Here is a 16,324-nt window from a genome sequence, read left to right as displayed (position 1 = left end):
AGAGAAAGAGAGAGAGAGAGATAGAGACAGGGAGAGAGAGAGAGAGACAGAGAGAGAGAGAGAGAGAGATAGAGAGAGAGAGAGACAGAGACAGAGAGGGACCAGAGAGACAGAGAGAGAGACCAGAGAGAGAGAGAGGGACAGAGACAGATCAGAGAAACCAGAGAGAGAGACCAGAGAGGGACACAGAGAGATGCTAGAGAGAGAGAGAGAGAGACAGAGACAGATCAGAGACAGTGACAGACAGACAGAGACCAGAGAGACAGAGAGGCCAGAGAGAGACAGAGATACCAGAGTCACAGAGAGAGTCATTCTTCCCTGTAGCCCAGTCCCCAGTCCCTCCCCAAAGCACTGGGTGAGTGTCTCAGGGGCCTTCTTGATGTTTTCTTTCTGTTTCTGAGCAGACATACAGAAAAAAACCCGCTTTCCTTTAAAAAAAAAAAAAAGATTCTGGCAAATACTGTCCAAACGCTTTCAAAAGAAGTTGACCAAATTGATGTTTCTGTGGCAGGAGCCCACGGGTGCGTGGCTCAGATGTCCCTCACGTCAGGAGAAACCCTGCTGTGGGGTGAGGGTGGCTGGCGCCTCCACTTCAAGTGCCCTCTGTCTCTGCCTCAGCTCTCCAGCCAAGGCTCTGTGCCTCTGGGGCAGTTGATGACCAAGCATGGCAGAAGCAAAGGGCCCCCCATTTCTGCCCAGCAGGGGCATCCTCTGGGGGCCACCTTCAGTCTGGGGCTCCCAGTCAGCCTGGCTGAGACATCCTCTGAGCTGCACAGCAGGCCGAGACCCTTGCTCCCTCATGCTCCTTTCTTCCCCTCTCCTCTCACGGGTGTCAGACCAGCATCACGATGTGAAGGCTGGCCTGCACCCTCCAGCTGCCCCTCCGCCTTATGCAGCACAGCGGCACCACCTCCCTAGTACATCCTGACTCCATCATGGCGTTCCTTCCCGAGGACCCACGCTGACACCACTGACAATGTGTAAGGATTGGCTTCTGGTGGTACTCAGCAGCAGGGTCTGTGGCTAAGTAGTTTCTGAGCTGAGCTCCCAAGCTTATCCAAATCTCTCATTTTATAAGGGGAAGTGTGAGGCTCAAAGAGGGCAAGCCACTTGCCTGAGGCCACACACTCAGTGGTAGCAGAAGCCAGGCCACACCCAAGTGCCCCCTCCGTCTCAGATAGCAGCTGACCTTCATTGTCCCCACCCTCAGCCAAAAGCAAGCGCAGAGCAGACGTGTGGCCTGGACTACCTTTCCTGCTCTCCAGATTTTCTCAGGGACAGGGTTCACAGTTCCCCAAAATCTGTTGGGGGAAATTGCATCCCAGCTCTTGGAAGGCCTGCCCACCTTCTTCCCATGCAGCCATTGCTGCATCAATACGCGCTGTGCGGTGATACTGGCGCCAACTCCCACTGCCCTGTGGTCAGCTGGGCGGGGACCAGAGCTCAGAGAGAAGCACTTTCCAGAGGAGCAGAGGGGGTGAGGGAGGTGAGGAGGAAGACAGCAGGCCACAGATTCTCATCACGTTTTCCCCTCCTGCGCTTTCAGGCGCTTAAACAGCAATAAAAGAATGTGAGATTGTCAGCATAAATCAAGAAAATCGGAATTCTGCTGAGCTGGGGGAACATTGGACTTGAAAGAGCTATTTGCTAAACGTGAAAGGAGCCCTTGAAAGTGTTCCTGCAGGCCTCTTTCCTGCCCAAACAGCTCAGGACTGACTACTTGGTCACCTGGAATCAGGGTCTGCACACGGGCTGGTGCTGAGGACATGGCCTCGGGGCTCAGGGCAGCCGTGTTTGGGCTTCACTGTGCCCCACCTGGCACGGCCCTGCAGGCAGCTGGGCAGGTGGGTCCTGGCACCAAGTTGAGGGAGGGAGGGATGAGGAGATGGCATGGAGGTAAGGTCCCTGCCGTCCATTCTTCTGTAAGCCCCCAGAGGGCAGAGCCAGAGCTCATCTGTTATTCATCTCTACGTTTCTCTCAGCCCTTAGCATAAGGAAATTCCTGCTCATAGGATGTTTGCTGACTGTGTGAATAAAAGAAATAGAGAGAAAGACAGGAGGGAAGAAAGAGATTAGGAGGAGGGAGGGAAGGAGGGAAGGAGGGAAGGGAGGGAGGGAGGAAGAAGCAAACCCCTGTATTAGTCCGTTTTCACACTGCTATAAAGATACCACCCAAGACTGGGTAATTTATAAAGGAAAGAGGTTTAACTGACTCACAGTTCCCATGGCTGGGGAGGCCTCAGGAAGCTGAGGAGCATGGCCGAAGGCAAGGAAGCAGCAAGGACCTTCTTCACAAGGAGGCAGGTCGGAGACAAGCCCAGGAAAACTGCCACGTTGAAACCATCGGATCTCACGAGAACTCACTCACTATCATGAGAACAGCATGGGGGGACCTGCCCCGGTGATCCATCCCCTCCCACCAGGTCCCTCCCTCCACACGTGGGGATTATGGGGATTACAATTCGAGATGAGATTTGTGTGAGGACACAACCGTATCACCCCTCAAGTGCTTTTTCCTATTCACAGTGAGTCATTTTAATTAGGCGCTGGCCTAACCTTTTGGCTCAGCAGCTGGGACCTGCCCCAGCACCCCCTGGGTGGGCACAGCCATGGCCTGCAGCAGACGGTCCTCAGAGGTCATCACCCAGCTGTGGACCCACAGACACCCCCAACGGAGAGCAGCGACCATGCCTCGGTTTCCTCGCTGGCCCTAAGCTTTGCCGAGGGGCAGCCCTTTGTCCAGTAGCTGCGTGGCGATCATCAACATCCAGGCTGGACTCCACCCATTCACGGTTCTTACCCCTGCCACGTCCACACGCTGGGGTAGCCCTGAGCTTAAACCAGCCCAACAGCCTGAGGAAGAACCTTGGTGTGACTCCCCCAGGCCTGCACAGGTTCTGCCTCTCTTGCCAGGCTGCGGTGTGAGAAGGCGGGTATGTGACGCAGGCCACAGTCGCATCCTGTGCCTTCATACAGTCAGCCACAAAACGCAGCAAAAGGCAGAGATCCACCACCAGATGCGCGTGATCAGTGAGGTGGCCACGTGGCTCCCAGACCGAAGCATCACTCCACGGTGCTCCTTCCTGCATACTCTGGCTGAGAGCATCGCCCCTAAGCAATCCAGCCTTTAAATCCCGCAGGGACTTCGAAAGCTTCTCTTTCAAAACACACGGCCATAAGCTATCTATTTAAACAATGCCATTGATAAGCTGCGCTGTCTGTGGTCTGTTGGAATTATACGTTTCAGTGTAGTCCAGTGAATGCCCCTCGCTGACCAGGGCACTGAAATTGAGAAGGCAGCAGCTTAGTGAGCCCTGAGAAGAGGATGGAAGGCTTGCCAGAGGGCTGTGCAGAGGGTAGGACAGGGCTCCGGGGATCTCGATGATGGAACAATAAAGACAAGCATGGCTGCTCAAACTGGCTTGTCTCGGCTGTCACACGGGCTGACCTTAACCCATAACAGAGGGTTGGGAGGATCTAAGATGAAAATATCCCCCACCCATTTCTGAGCTTTCGATGGGGATAGGTCTGGAAAATCAGGTGAGTCTAGGTCCCCAAACCAAGCCCCCCACCCCCCGAATTGGAGCCTCCTCTCTGGTGCTGGGAAGTTAGGTGGTACACACCTGCATGTATCTATGAAGATGTGCGGTGTTTTCATGTGCGTGTGTATTGCGGCTGTTGCCTTTTAAAAATTCAGAGGAAATTCATGTAGCAGAAAATCAACCATTTTAAAGTGAACAACACAGTGGCATTTGGTGCCTTCACAATGTTGTGCAGCCATTGCCTCTGCGCAGTTCCAAACTGCATGTGCTCTGTGTGCTCAGGTTGTTCAGAACATGTGGGTGTGCATGTCTGCGGACACGTGAGTACGTCCATGGCATGCGTGTGCCAGCCCGGGGGTCTGTGAGTACTTGTAGGACTTTGAGGTTTGCGGAGCAGCCACGTGGGCCCTTAAGGTAAAGCTGTAGCCTTGCTCTTATTCCTGCCTCTCCCTGGCCATTTATTTGTTCTTGTCAGGGGACAGTGAGTGACATTTTGTTTGCTGGACCCATTTGGCTGTGACTGACAGCTGTGGGGGGCCTGGCGCTCAGTGCCTGCTCTGGGAGGAGGCCCGCCCCCCCCAGGTGCAGTGGGAGGCTGATCTCACCACCTGTGGTGCCACGGCTTTCATCCTCCCCACTGGCAGCTGGCCTGGCCTCCTGGGGATGGGGATGGGGATGGGGACAAGCTGGCCAGGCTGGCGCTGCTCTCCGTGGGGTGTGGTTCCCTTCAGCTCCGCTCAGCCTGGGTGCTGGAAGCTGTGAGGAAGGAGCTGCGTGGCCCCTGCTCATCCCACTCTCAGGAAAGGTGGGCACATTTCAGGTTTCAGCCAGTGCTACCTGGAGGAGACATTCCCCCAGGGGTCAAGGCTGGGGCTGAGTACAGCTTGGCTAAAAAGATATCATTTAACCGAGTTGCCACTTCAATGGGAATCAGGTTCTAATGTCAGCAGGTAAGCCCCCAATTAAGAACTGTATAGAAAAAATAATCCTTGAAAGAACAGTTAAATCACCTGTAAATCATGCTGCTTCCGCTGTTGAATGAGCAAAAGCAGCAGCTTCCACGGAGGCTCTACCGCACAGTGAGGATACGTCTGCAAACGGGGAGCTCACGTTCACCTTCAGGGCTGCAAGCTGCGCGTTCTAGGTGGCTGTGGGATATGGGAAGGGACCGGTCTTCAGTTTCATCGGTGGGCAGAGACCCCAGGCTTTTAGAATCATTTTCTCCCTCTACCTCTCTGTCTTACCTTCTGTCTCTCAGCCCCTCTCTGTCTTCCTTCTCCTCTCTCTGTCTCTCCCTGTCTCTCTGTCTCTCTGTCTCTGTGTCTCTGTCTCTGTCTTACCCCTCTTTGTCTTGCTCTTTTTCTTCCATCTCTCTCAACACCTAGAAGCAAATCCACATGCACATAGGTCATGATGCCACCATAAAATAACTTCATGTTTGGAATTTCCCTCACCTTCAGTAGAGAGCCCAATGCTCAGCTTCAGCCAGCTGTGGCCAGAGCCAAATGCTGGCCCAGGGTGGCCGTATCTTCCTGCATTTTAAGAGGAGCCAGAAGTTTGAAATGATTGGTGACATCTCCCGTTTTCAGAAAAATGTGGCTCAAATTAAAAATAAAACATAAAACCAAACAAAGGAGAGTGGCAGAAGCTGCTCCGGGTTCCAGAGCGTGACCTCTGAGAGACGGGCTCTCCGTAGGAGGGCTTCTGGGAAGCTCGTCCTTCTAGGCAGCGGCCGATGTTCCCCCAAGGCTGGGCCAGGCTTGGTCCCTTCCTTACCCCCTCTGCCCCCCTCACCCCTCACACAAAGGGCAGAGGGTGTCAGCTGCTCTGTCTCCAGATGCCATTACAATTGCCAGCTGTGGGCAGCCACCACTACGTGTGGCTGGGCCTGGAGGGTGGTGGTCTGAGAAAAGTGCCATTGAGGATGCAGTCCCCTTTCTGCCATCCAAAGGGGGTCACCCTGAGTTTGGATTGGAGAAGTCTTGACAACTGAATTTTAAAATCGCCCCTTAGATTGACTCTGTTATTATTTTTGGCAACCAAAGTCATTTGAAAGAATGGCCGTCTCTTCTAGCTAACAAAAATGCCATCTGGGCAAGCAGGACTTGCCTGGTGGAGGAGAGGGTTAGGCCGCACCCACATGGGGTCAAACCTGTGTCCAAGCTGCCAGTTTGAAGGATATCCATTCCAGCAATTAAGGATTGGGGTGCGCATAGCAGCACTACCCACAGTAACCGCAGCTGAAAACAACTCAAACGCACATCATAGTAGAACGGGTGAATAAATGTGGCATACTCATCCATTCACCCTGGAGATGGGTAATCCACAGCCGTAGAGTTGCTGAGCTCAACAAGCCAGACAGACATCAAAAGTGCGCGTCGTTTAATCCCATGAAGTTCAAAGCAAGCAGAGCTAACCAGGCATGTTAGGTTGAGGGCATCCCCTCCAGCGGGCACAGCGGGGGACAGAACTGCACAGACTCCTGCCCTCAGGGACTTATGTTCTGGAGGGAGGACTCAGGCATTAAATCAGTAAGTAAAGTGCACACATATGAACACATGGGGAGAAAATAGGACAGGGGGTTGGTGTAGGGGGCTGGGTGTGGGGTCTGCATTGTAAATAGAGAAGTCACCAAAGGCTGCAGAGAGGGTGGCATTGTAAAAGCCTGTGGAAGGGAAGGTGGGAGCCAAAGATATATCAGGGGAAGGGCATGCCAGGAGAGGGAGCAGAGAGAGGGACGGTCTTGAAGCAGGTTGCTTATGGAGGAATGAGAGATGAGCCTGGCTGTGGTGGGGTGAGTGGGAGGAGTGGAGAGGAGAGAGTTGGAAGGGGTCGGGGGAGTGGAGAGAGCAGAGAGCACTGGGAGCCTGTAAAGACCTCGGCTTTGACTCTGAGGGACAAGGGGCTGTGGTAGGGTTCTGAGCAGAGGGATGGGCCCTTCTATTCAGAACAAGGGCCACTGTGATTACTAGGCTACGGGTAGTGTGCAGGTGGACAAGGCGGGAGAACAGGAGGACAGGAAGGAGCCCAACACAAAGCTCCAGGGAGATCCTGGCTGGAGGTGCCAGCAGCCTGGGCTGTGTGGCTGTGGATTTGCAGGTGGAAGAAGTAAACCCACCTGGGCAGGGCTGCAGTGTTGGGTGCACAGAGCCAGGCAGCAGATGTATGGGTGTGATGGATACCAGTGGAGATGTCTACGAGGAGGTTAGGCCAGAGACCTGAGCTCTGGACCTGGAAACGGTCAGCTCAGACGCTAGGTGAATGCCTGGGAGCTGAGGGGTGGGACTGAAATAGTACAAGGAGGAAGGAGAGGGCCAGGGACCAAGCACCAGGAAACCCTCACATCTAAGGATTGGAAATGTGACCTTGTAGGCGGAGCTACAGAGGTAGGAAGAAACCAGAAGTTGAGTGATGGAACAAGGCCATTCTCACTCTGAGACCTTCTGTGGCTCACAGCTTCCTCTCTTTTCCCTAGACTGGAAGCTCCCTGAGGACACGGGTGGGTCCAACAGGTTCTGTTAGGTCCCCAGAACTGAGAGCAGGACCTGGCACAGAAGGGGTGTAGCAGACCTGTTGAATGAATGAACGTCAGTGTGGCTGATCAAGGTGACAGGACAATGACTGTCCACCAAGGCCTGGGGCTGGTGAGTAAGTAGCATGCAAATTCAGTGGGCTGCGAGTCTCAGCTCCTGCACACCGGGAGGCTCTGCTGCCTGTCATGCACATTGGTGGGAAGGAAGGACAGCTAGTCCAGGCTCTGCCAGGTGATGCCAATGGCCCCCTGCAGACGCGGGCTCAGCCAGCCCCCCACCAGCCCACCGCCGGAGCCTTCCCTTTGGGAGCCACCTCTGCTCTGCCTGTGCTCTTTCCCCGTTTTTTTTGCAAACTGTTTTTATCTTGCCATCCAAGAGACACAATTGGGACTTCTGTGTTAACGCCGATACGTGCCCTCCCCTCAGATCCTGGTTCAACGCTGGACTCATAAGCCAGGCTAAGTTAAAAAAAAGCAAAATGTGTCTGGCTTGATAGCTGGCTCTGAGTGCAATGGAAAAAGCCAAAAATAAACACTAAGTTGATGACATCCGTACCATCCGTGGGCACGGGGCCCAGGCTGGGCTAAAGCGAGGGAACAGTGTACAGCCCGGCCTCACACACAGCCCCTGGGGCTTCTCAAGGCAGTCTCGGGGCCTGGCCGGCAGCGAGGGTGTAAAGCTCTGCTACGGCCCTCACCCTCTCTCAGGTACCAGGGACCTGCATGCCCAGGGACAGTGATGCCAGTCACCCCAGCCTCTTGCCTTTGCTTGCCAGAAAACCACTGCCCAGGGCAGCCTGAATCCTCAGATTTTGTTTTTCCTCCCTTGTGTTTTTCGTGCCATCTGAGAGGTGCCAGTGCCTGCCTGCACACTCTGCTCCATCTGCACTGGGCACTCCTGCCTGGCCCTGGATATGCAGTGCCCTCCCCCCACCACCTGTAGGAGCTGCTCCCTCTGCACGGAAAGCTCCTCCTCTGCTGGTAACCTGGCCAGCTCCATCAGGGCTCGGTTTACCTCTCCTGTCTGAGGGAAGCCTTTGCTGAGCCCCATCCCCCTGCCATCTACCTCATGCCCAGAGCACTGTGCAACTGCTCCCTTGAACCAGCCAGGACCAGTGAGGTCGGGCTGCAGTCACACATAAACCCTGCAACCTCAGGGACTTCATGCAACACACATCTGCTTCTCACTCACACGGCATATCCCAAAAAGCTCACATCCCCATTCCACACCATTGTTAGGGACTCAGGCTGAAGGAGGCATTACTCCTGGGCACAGGAAGGAGCAGAGAGAGTGGAGAGAACTCAGTCCTGCCTCAGCTGCCCAGGACCCAAAGTGGCCCATGTCACTGTTGCTCACACTATTGTCCAGAACTAATCACCTGGTCCCAGCCTGCCTGCAAGAGAGGCGGGGAAACATGACCTCCTTGTGTACCCTCAGGGTAGGGAAGATAAAGTGAATGGTCTCAGCTGTGCCCCACCATAGACTGTCCCGCACCACTTTGTAGTTGCCTAGTTACTTCTCTGCTCACCCCCACCCCAGACTGAGTTTCCTTAGGTTCACAAATTTCAGGCTTCTCCCCCATTTGATTCTTGGCAGCTAGCACAGTGCCCTCCTTGAAGGCCCACGAAGTTTCAGGAAGAGCCGATCCCACAACCCAGCGGGCTGTAGAGCACCTCCATGCCTCCGCAGAGCCGACTCCTCTGGTACCGCACGGCTGTGACAGATCATTTCTTCATCCGTCTCCTCCCTCTGCCAAGTCATCAGAAAATGCTGAGCACCTATGGAAAATCCTCAGCACACTCCGCCTCTTCGGTCTGGTTTTCATTTTATGTTGTGCTGCTTTTTTGGTACAATAAACAAGGTGAAAGCAAGTAAGTAAACACTGTGGGGTTTGAGGGGGTTTCAACAAATGAAGGCTACCTCGCTGTGTTCTGTTTTGAGCACGTGCATCCCTGGTTTACACGGAGAGCTGGCAAATGGTGCTTGGATAGCGGCCAGGCTTCCAGGGTGAATAAACACCTCAAAGGGACAAATGTTTTTCACAGACTGGGAGTGAAATAGAGACTCAAATATTTAAAAATAAATATATAAAAAAGAAGAAAGAAAAGAAAAGGCAAGGAGACCCTGCTGACCTTAGTTCCCAAGTGAGCCAAAAACAAGTTTTCATAATAATATTTTCTACTTCCAAAGAAACAAAACTTCTTATTTTCACTACTCCTGGCATGAGTATTTCTGTGTATTACTATTCTTGGAATGAGTATTTCTAAAATGTCATTTTTGAGATTGATCAAGGGGCTTCACTCTTTAAGCCTCCAGTTACTTGTCTGTAAAATAGGAATAATGATAATTCCTCACTCCCCGGGTAATTATGAGAATGAAATCAATTGTTATACAAAGGATATAGATCAGGGCCAGCACAAGGTGAGTTCCATATGATTGTTAGTCATCACTGCCTTCATCATTGCTGTCATCACCACAGTCACCATCATGATATTATCACCGTCACCACTATCATCACTGTCACCACTGTCATCGTTACCTTCATCACCGCCATGATCATCGCCACCATCATCTTCATCATCATCACCATCACCACCACCAGCAGCAACAGCACCATTATCACCACCACCATCACCACCATCATCACCATCACCACCATCACCATCACCACTGTCATTACCACCACCTTCATTGCCACCATGATCAACACTGCCATCATCATAACCATCACCACCATCATCATCATTACCATCCTCATCACCATCATCATTACCATCACCATCATCATCACCATCACCACCATCACCACCATCACCATCATCACCATCACCACCATCATCATCACAATCATCATCATCATCACCATCACCGTCATCACCATCACATTACCATCATCATCACCATCATCATCACCATCACCACCACCATCACCATCATCACCATCACCATCATCATTACCATCACCACCATCATCATCACCATCATCACCACCATCATTACCATCACCACCATCACCACCATCATCCTCACCATCACCACCATCATCATCATCACCATCATCACCACCATCATTACCATCACCACCATCATTACCATCATCCTCACCATCACCACCATTATCATAACCATCACTACCACCATCATCACCCTCACCACCCCCATCAAAACCATCACCACTGTCATTATTATCATCATAAGCACCATCATCACCATATTCAGGAATCTGGGAATCCGGTGTGATTAGAGACTAGGTGAGCAACCCTCGAAACTGGAGACCCAAAGTTGACTGCACACAAGGTACAGAATTTCCTCTAGGCCTTTGTTTCCGCAGCTGTAGAGTGGAGACAGTAAAATCTCGTGCCACCTGCTTAAGAGGGTTTGAGACATGGCGATGCAGCTACTATTTCCACGGCTGCCGACAGGAAGGTGTTAGAGCCATTATTGTTAATAGCAATGTTTACTTTGGAAAAGAGGATCAAAGTGGGATTAGTTAATATATTTATAATCTGTATTTGTTCTCAGTCTGTTTATAGGCCCAGAAATGCAGGTGGCCTAGTTCTCTAAAACGTGAAATATTGATGATAAACAGAACCTCCAAACTGGGCAGTTTTCCATTATCCCTGGCCTTGGGTGAGTCTTTCCATCTACTTGGAATACCCTACCTCCCCGCTTCTCCTGACAGTTCCCACTTACCCTCCACGCTTGATACAGTCACTTTCCACCTACAAATAGTCTAAGAATCTAAAACGTGATCACCCTACCATTGTACCTTTATACCCAGCAGTCAGGGTGGGGGAATTTATTCTCACAAGAGATGGTTGGCTAGAGCAGAGCTCTAGTAATAAATAAGAGCCCATACCTTTTTGCCTAGCAATTTAAACTTAAAATTTACATTTTAAAAACTTTACATTCTAAGAATTTGTCCTGGAGAAATAATCATGGATTTGCACCAGGCCCTGTCTCCAAGCACGATCACCCCTGCATTGTTTTAACAGCAGAATAATGGGAGACCACAAAAAAGTTCAGCTGAGGAGATGGCATGCATGCATGCTGGAATAGGAGGCAGTCATCAGAAATGCTTTTATGGAAAAGAAAACAGTAAAAGGGAAAGGTGCTATGATGTTTCAAGTGGAACAAAGACAGGATTCAAAACAGCAAGGGTGACCCTACAGCCTGTTTTCCCAGCAGGAGTATCTGCCTCTCCCCTCTCACTGTCCGCACTCCCTGTTAGGACCAGGAAGTCCATGGTCATCCTAAAATTGGAATGCAGAGCAAGGTCCCGTCTTCATGGAAAACACTGCCTGTACTTCTTCACAGAAAAATGGCCAGAAGAGTGTGCTCCAGACTTTGGGGGAGTTTGTCGCTGGGAGCCATGTTAGCAGCAGAGCTCCCAGATGGCCCGTTTGGCTCCAGACAGCACTGCTTCCTGCCTGGTCTCTCCTGGTGTCATTAATCAATTAATCACAGTGTCTTCTCACTTCCCAAGTGTCCCAATTTGGCTAATAAATTACATGGTCACCATAATTCCGAGAGATTCCTATGGTGTTTTTGCTCATCTCTATTTTCTAAGCATTCGTCATCAAGAGAAAAAAAATGAACAGTGCAGAATGCATCAGCCAAAAAGCACCACCTTCCTCAGAAAGGGTTCCCCGATCCTCCCACAGGAGCCACTCAAGGCTCAAGAGTCCCCGGGGTCACTTCTTGCCTGGCACATGGCAGGTGAACATTAAATGATGATATTCACCAGAAAGTGGAAAAACCACCTCTACACCAGGTGTAGTGGCCCATATCTGTAATCCCAGCAATTTGGGAGGCCTAGGTGGCTGGGTCGCTTGAGATTAGGAGTTCGAGATCAGTCCGAGCAACATAGGAGACTGCCTCTCTGTCTCTACTAAAAATAGAAAATATGAGCTGGCTGAAGTGACATGTTCCTGTAGTCCCAGCTACTCGAGAGGCTGAGCTGGGAGAATCACCTGAGCCTGGGAGTTTGAGGCTACAGTGAGACTAGATGGCGCCACTGTAGTCCAACCTGGGCAACCGGAGTGAGACCCTCTATGGAAAAAAATAGAAAAAAGAAAAGCCCAAAGCCCACCCCTAGCCACATGGGTGACAGCTGTCCTCGACTAGCAATGGTAAGAAATTAAAACGCTCCTCATGCAGACATGGAAAGCATGCTTTCTCCAAGGATGCCATTCCACCTGCTGGCCAGCAAGGCCACTTGCTCCTCCACAGGGGATCTTTTCCTGGCTCCATTTGGCTGGTATTTGCACCCAATGAGAGCCCTCCATGTGGGAGAGGAAGAAATTGACCCAGGAACCAAGCCTGAGGCAGAAGCCCCGAGCGTCCACCTTTGTGCTGTGCAGAACTGCAGTGCACTCCTGTCTGTTTTTCCAGGGATTTTTTTCCAACCACCTTTGAACTACCTTAAAACAATGAAGTGTTCTCTTTTGACAGGCTGGCCTAATGGGAAGTTTGACATGATTTCCACTCTTCTACCGAAAAGTGACGATGCAGCTCCTGGGCCGAGGAGGGACGTTGTGTGACCGGTTCAGAGGCAGGAGTTCACGCCGCTGCAGTGACCCTCTGCAAAAGGAAGCAACTGGACATTTCCTCTACACATTGTCCTTTTGAAAAGTTCCAAGTGAGGAATATTTGTATTTGATTGTTTTTCTTTCCTTGCATGCCAGCAAAAACTTGCTCAGTTTCAGAGAAATGGAGAAAAAGCCTGGGTTATTAAGTTTTAGCGGACAATCATGTTCAAGCAAAGAAAAGTGCCTGCTCACATCCCCGGGCAGGGCTCCTTCTGCCCAGCACCCATAACTACCCCAGACCAAGAGGTGTGATCACAGTCTTGGGACACAGATTTCAGGCTAAGTTGGCTGTCATGCTTACAACCATTTAATGCTCCTTGATACTCGGGCAGGGGGTCCTGTCCGGTTTTACCTGGCAGTCACTCGAAATACTGATAAAAATACTGAGCCTGAGCTTCACAGACCAACCTGAACCTCCAGGGGTGTTTGTGTGTGTGTGTGGTGTGGGGTGTATGTGTTATGTGTGTGTGATTTGTGCGTGGTGTGTACGTGTGTGGTATGTGATACATGTTTATGTGTGTGTATGTTTCTGTGTGTGATGTGTGTATAGTATATGTGTGTGTATATGTGTTTATGTGTGCGTGTGGTGTGTGTGGTGTATGTGTGTTTATGTGTGTGTGATTTGTGTGTAGTGTGCATGATTTGTGCATGATGTGTGTAGTGTGTGTGTGGTGTGTATGTGTGCATGTGTGTGCTTTGATTCTTTGAAAAATTCATCAAGTGACTCTTGATGAAAAAAATATCCTTAGATATTTTTTTAAGGTCACCAAGTGATTCTAACATGCAGCCAGGCTAATATCACAGACGCTGGCCTCAGTCCATTTGCAGGTGGCTTCTTGCCGCCAGCACCTGTGGTCCCATCCTGTGAGTGTCTCTGGCTGAGGGAGCATGCTCAGCCTACACAGGGGCAGAAAGGGCTGCTGTGGGGTGGACGGCCCGGGAACAGCCTCCACCAGCTCAGGTTGAAGGATCAATACCCCAGCTCCCTCACCGTTCATGCAGACCACCTGAGGGGTGCTCCCCACTGTCTCCAGGAAGCCTCTGATGGGTCTGAGTCCAGGGGCCACCTGACTGTCCGCACTCCCTCTCGTGGCTTCCTTCCCTTCCCTGTCACTCATCCCCAGGCTCCTCCTACTAAGCTTCTTGGGATCCACCCAAATAAACTCCTGGAACTCAGTGCTCATCCTGGGTTTGGGGACAGTCCCTAGAAGAAAACTCGACAGTTTCCAGTGAGCCCGCAGCACTGTACAATCTGGCTGCACTGTGTCCCCTCCTCAGTCCCGTCCCATTGGCCACCTGAACTTCCTGTCTCTGCCTTGAATGTCCAGCTTCATCTGTGGCTCTGGAAGCAGTGCTCAGCTTGGAACACCATTCCTGTCCTTCCCCGTCCCTTTAACTGCCTAAATCCTGTACATCCTCAGACCCCAAGTAACGTCCCTCTGTAGGGCAGCCTTCCTCAGTCACCCTGCCCTCCCTTTGGAGTCTCAGCATTAAAGCATCTGCCCAGACCCTCTTTCCCTGATGGCACCATTTCTGTCTCCACTGTCACCATCTGTGTTCAATCCAGCTCCCTGCTCTCCTGTTCTAACACACTTTACCTGCTCCCAGCCTGGCACCTGGATGCTCAACCCTGGCAGCCCATGGGCATCCCTGGGAGCCCTTGAGAAAACACTGACTCCCCAGTCCTGCCCCCAGATTCTGCTTTCTGGTGGTGCAGCCTGGACTTCTGGATTTCTAGTGCATAGCCCAGGCTGAGAAACCAGTGCTAGAATCTCACTTCACTGAGCTCCAGCCACACAAGCTCCTCTGATTCGCGGAGATCCAGCTGAGCCCACCTTGGGCCTCTGCACGTGCTGCCTCCTCTCCCCGGAATGCTGCTCCTGTCTCTTCCATGGAGATGGCGTTCCTTCATTTTTTCCCTTCAGGTTTAGCTCCATCTTGAGTTTTTGAGAGGAGCCTTCCCTGATCACCCCACCAGTGCTCTGTTTCATCAGGCACCTGCCACAATCTCACAGTCTTGTCTGCTTGTTAATTTTCTGTCTTTCCCACCTGCAAGGTAAGTTCCAGGAGTGAGGGACGGATATCACTCACCGTTGTGGCTTCATTTCCTGAATGAATAAATTAATGATAAATTACGGCTTATGGTGCTCCTGCTTTTAAGGGTACCATGCTGGCTTCTTTGCAGGAGGCCAAGCTGGTGGTCTCCATTCTTCCGTTTTTGCTATTCCAACACTCAATTCCAAGTCTCATCTAAAACCATCTTTTCTCTCCTGAACAGAATCCACACCACCAGGCTCAAGCCTGCCTCCTTCAGCAAGCCTCCCCAGGACCCTCCTCACACCTTCCCTGGCGATGCATCAGGCACACACATTTATTGAGCACCAGCTGAATGCCAGCCACAGCATTTACGTGGGGTTTCAGGTATGAATAGCATCGTCGCGGAGCAAGCCAGGCCTGCAGTGCAGAACCACAGAGGCAAGGTGCCATCACAGCACCAGAGCTTGGCAGGGCCAGGGACCATCCCTCCCATCGCCCATCTCCTGGTCTAGATGCAGTTAGGCTTCTGAGCAGTACCTGAAGCTTCCTTGTGCTCCTGTTCTCAAACCATTTTCTTGTGTGTAAGAGGAACTTGTGTTGTCTCCATCTGCCTGGTGTTTGCACCCAAAGCAAGCTCTCCATGTGGGAGGGAAAAAATTAACTGAGGAACCAAGCCTGGGGCAGAAGCACCAAATCTGCACCTTTGCACTCTGGAGGGTTGTGATGAACCGCTGCCTGTTTTTCCAGGGACTTTTTTCCCACCCACCTTTGAACTACCTTAAAACAATCAAGTGCTGCCTTTTGACAGGCTGGCCTAATGGGAAGGTTGTCTTTCTTCTTTTTGGAACCCTACGGAACTTCTCCCAGGCCACAAAGCTACAATGTGGGACTTTCCTTAAAACGCTCCTGCCGTTTTCATAGCAACGATTCCATGCAGCACGAAGGCAAGAGAAACCGATAAGTCATGACTATCTTTAAAGGGAAACGAAACAACAGGTGGAAAGTAAATATTTAGGAAGGAGAGAAATCGTTCTCGTTCTCATAGAAATGAGGGAGGAAAATGCCGTAATGTGTATTTCTCCTTTTGCTCATAATCCAAATTTTAACCAAGGGTGCTGACAAGGAGCATTTGTACCGAAACCTTAGATGCTCTGAAGTCAATGCTTACTGCCCCATCAGAGACACCCTGCATCTGACCCAATACATCACACACTCTCACAGTCATACGCTTTACAAACACATATTCACACACAGGCACACACATGCACTCTCATACCCCCGCAAAGCTCACGCCCTTACACACTCACCCAGCCTATGTCATCCTGCTCTTTTTTTATTCAGTCTCTAAAAACCTGCATGTACCAAAATGAGCAAGACATCTGAGGTATGGAATCCACCCTGTTGAAAGGCTGGGTTTTATTGGCCAGTCGGTAACTGAAAGCACATGGAAAAGCGCAACATTCAGGAACACGCGGCGACTGTATTACTCCCTGCTTTATTGGTGCATCTCTAATCGGAACCAGCTGGTCATAAAGAATAGAGTTCATGGGAATCCACCCTCTGTTGAAAGCTGGGCCAGGGTGGATGCTGGAAGCTGATGAGCACAATGAAAACAGCTGTA

General features: G+C 51.2%; 1 long non-coding RNA gene across 1 annotated transcript in view; it reads left to right on the top strand.

Annotated features, from left to right (window-relative positions):
• The window catches only part of LOC116555732, a 61,999-nt gene extending 46,325 nt beyond the window's left edge, over positions 1 to 15,674 (top strand). Inside the window, exons 4-6 of the long non-coding RNA XR_004270645.1 lie at positions 8,672 to 8,946; positions 12,530 to 12,716; positions 14,945 to 15,674. This is a non-coding gene — a long non-coding RNA (uncharacterized LOC116555732). The remainder of the gene's footprint in view (positions 1 to 8,671; positions 8,947 to 12,529; positions 12,717 to 14,944) is intronic.
• Positions 15,675 to 16,324: the final 650 nt, after the last annotated feature.

This window comes from Sapajus apella, unplaced genomic scaffold, assembly GCF_009761245.1.
Source record: "Sapajus apella isolate SASKATOON/1434 unplaced genomic scaffold, GSC_monkey_1.0 scaffold15, whole genome shotgun sequence".
Classification (NCBI taxonomy): Eukaryota; Metazoa; Chordata; class Mammalia; order Primates; family Cebidae; genus Sapajus; species Sapajus apella.
The sequence above is the reverse complement of the archived record's forward strand: the minus strand, read 5'-3'. Positions and strand labels throughout refer to the sequence as shown.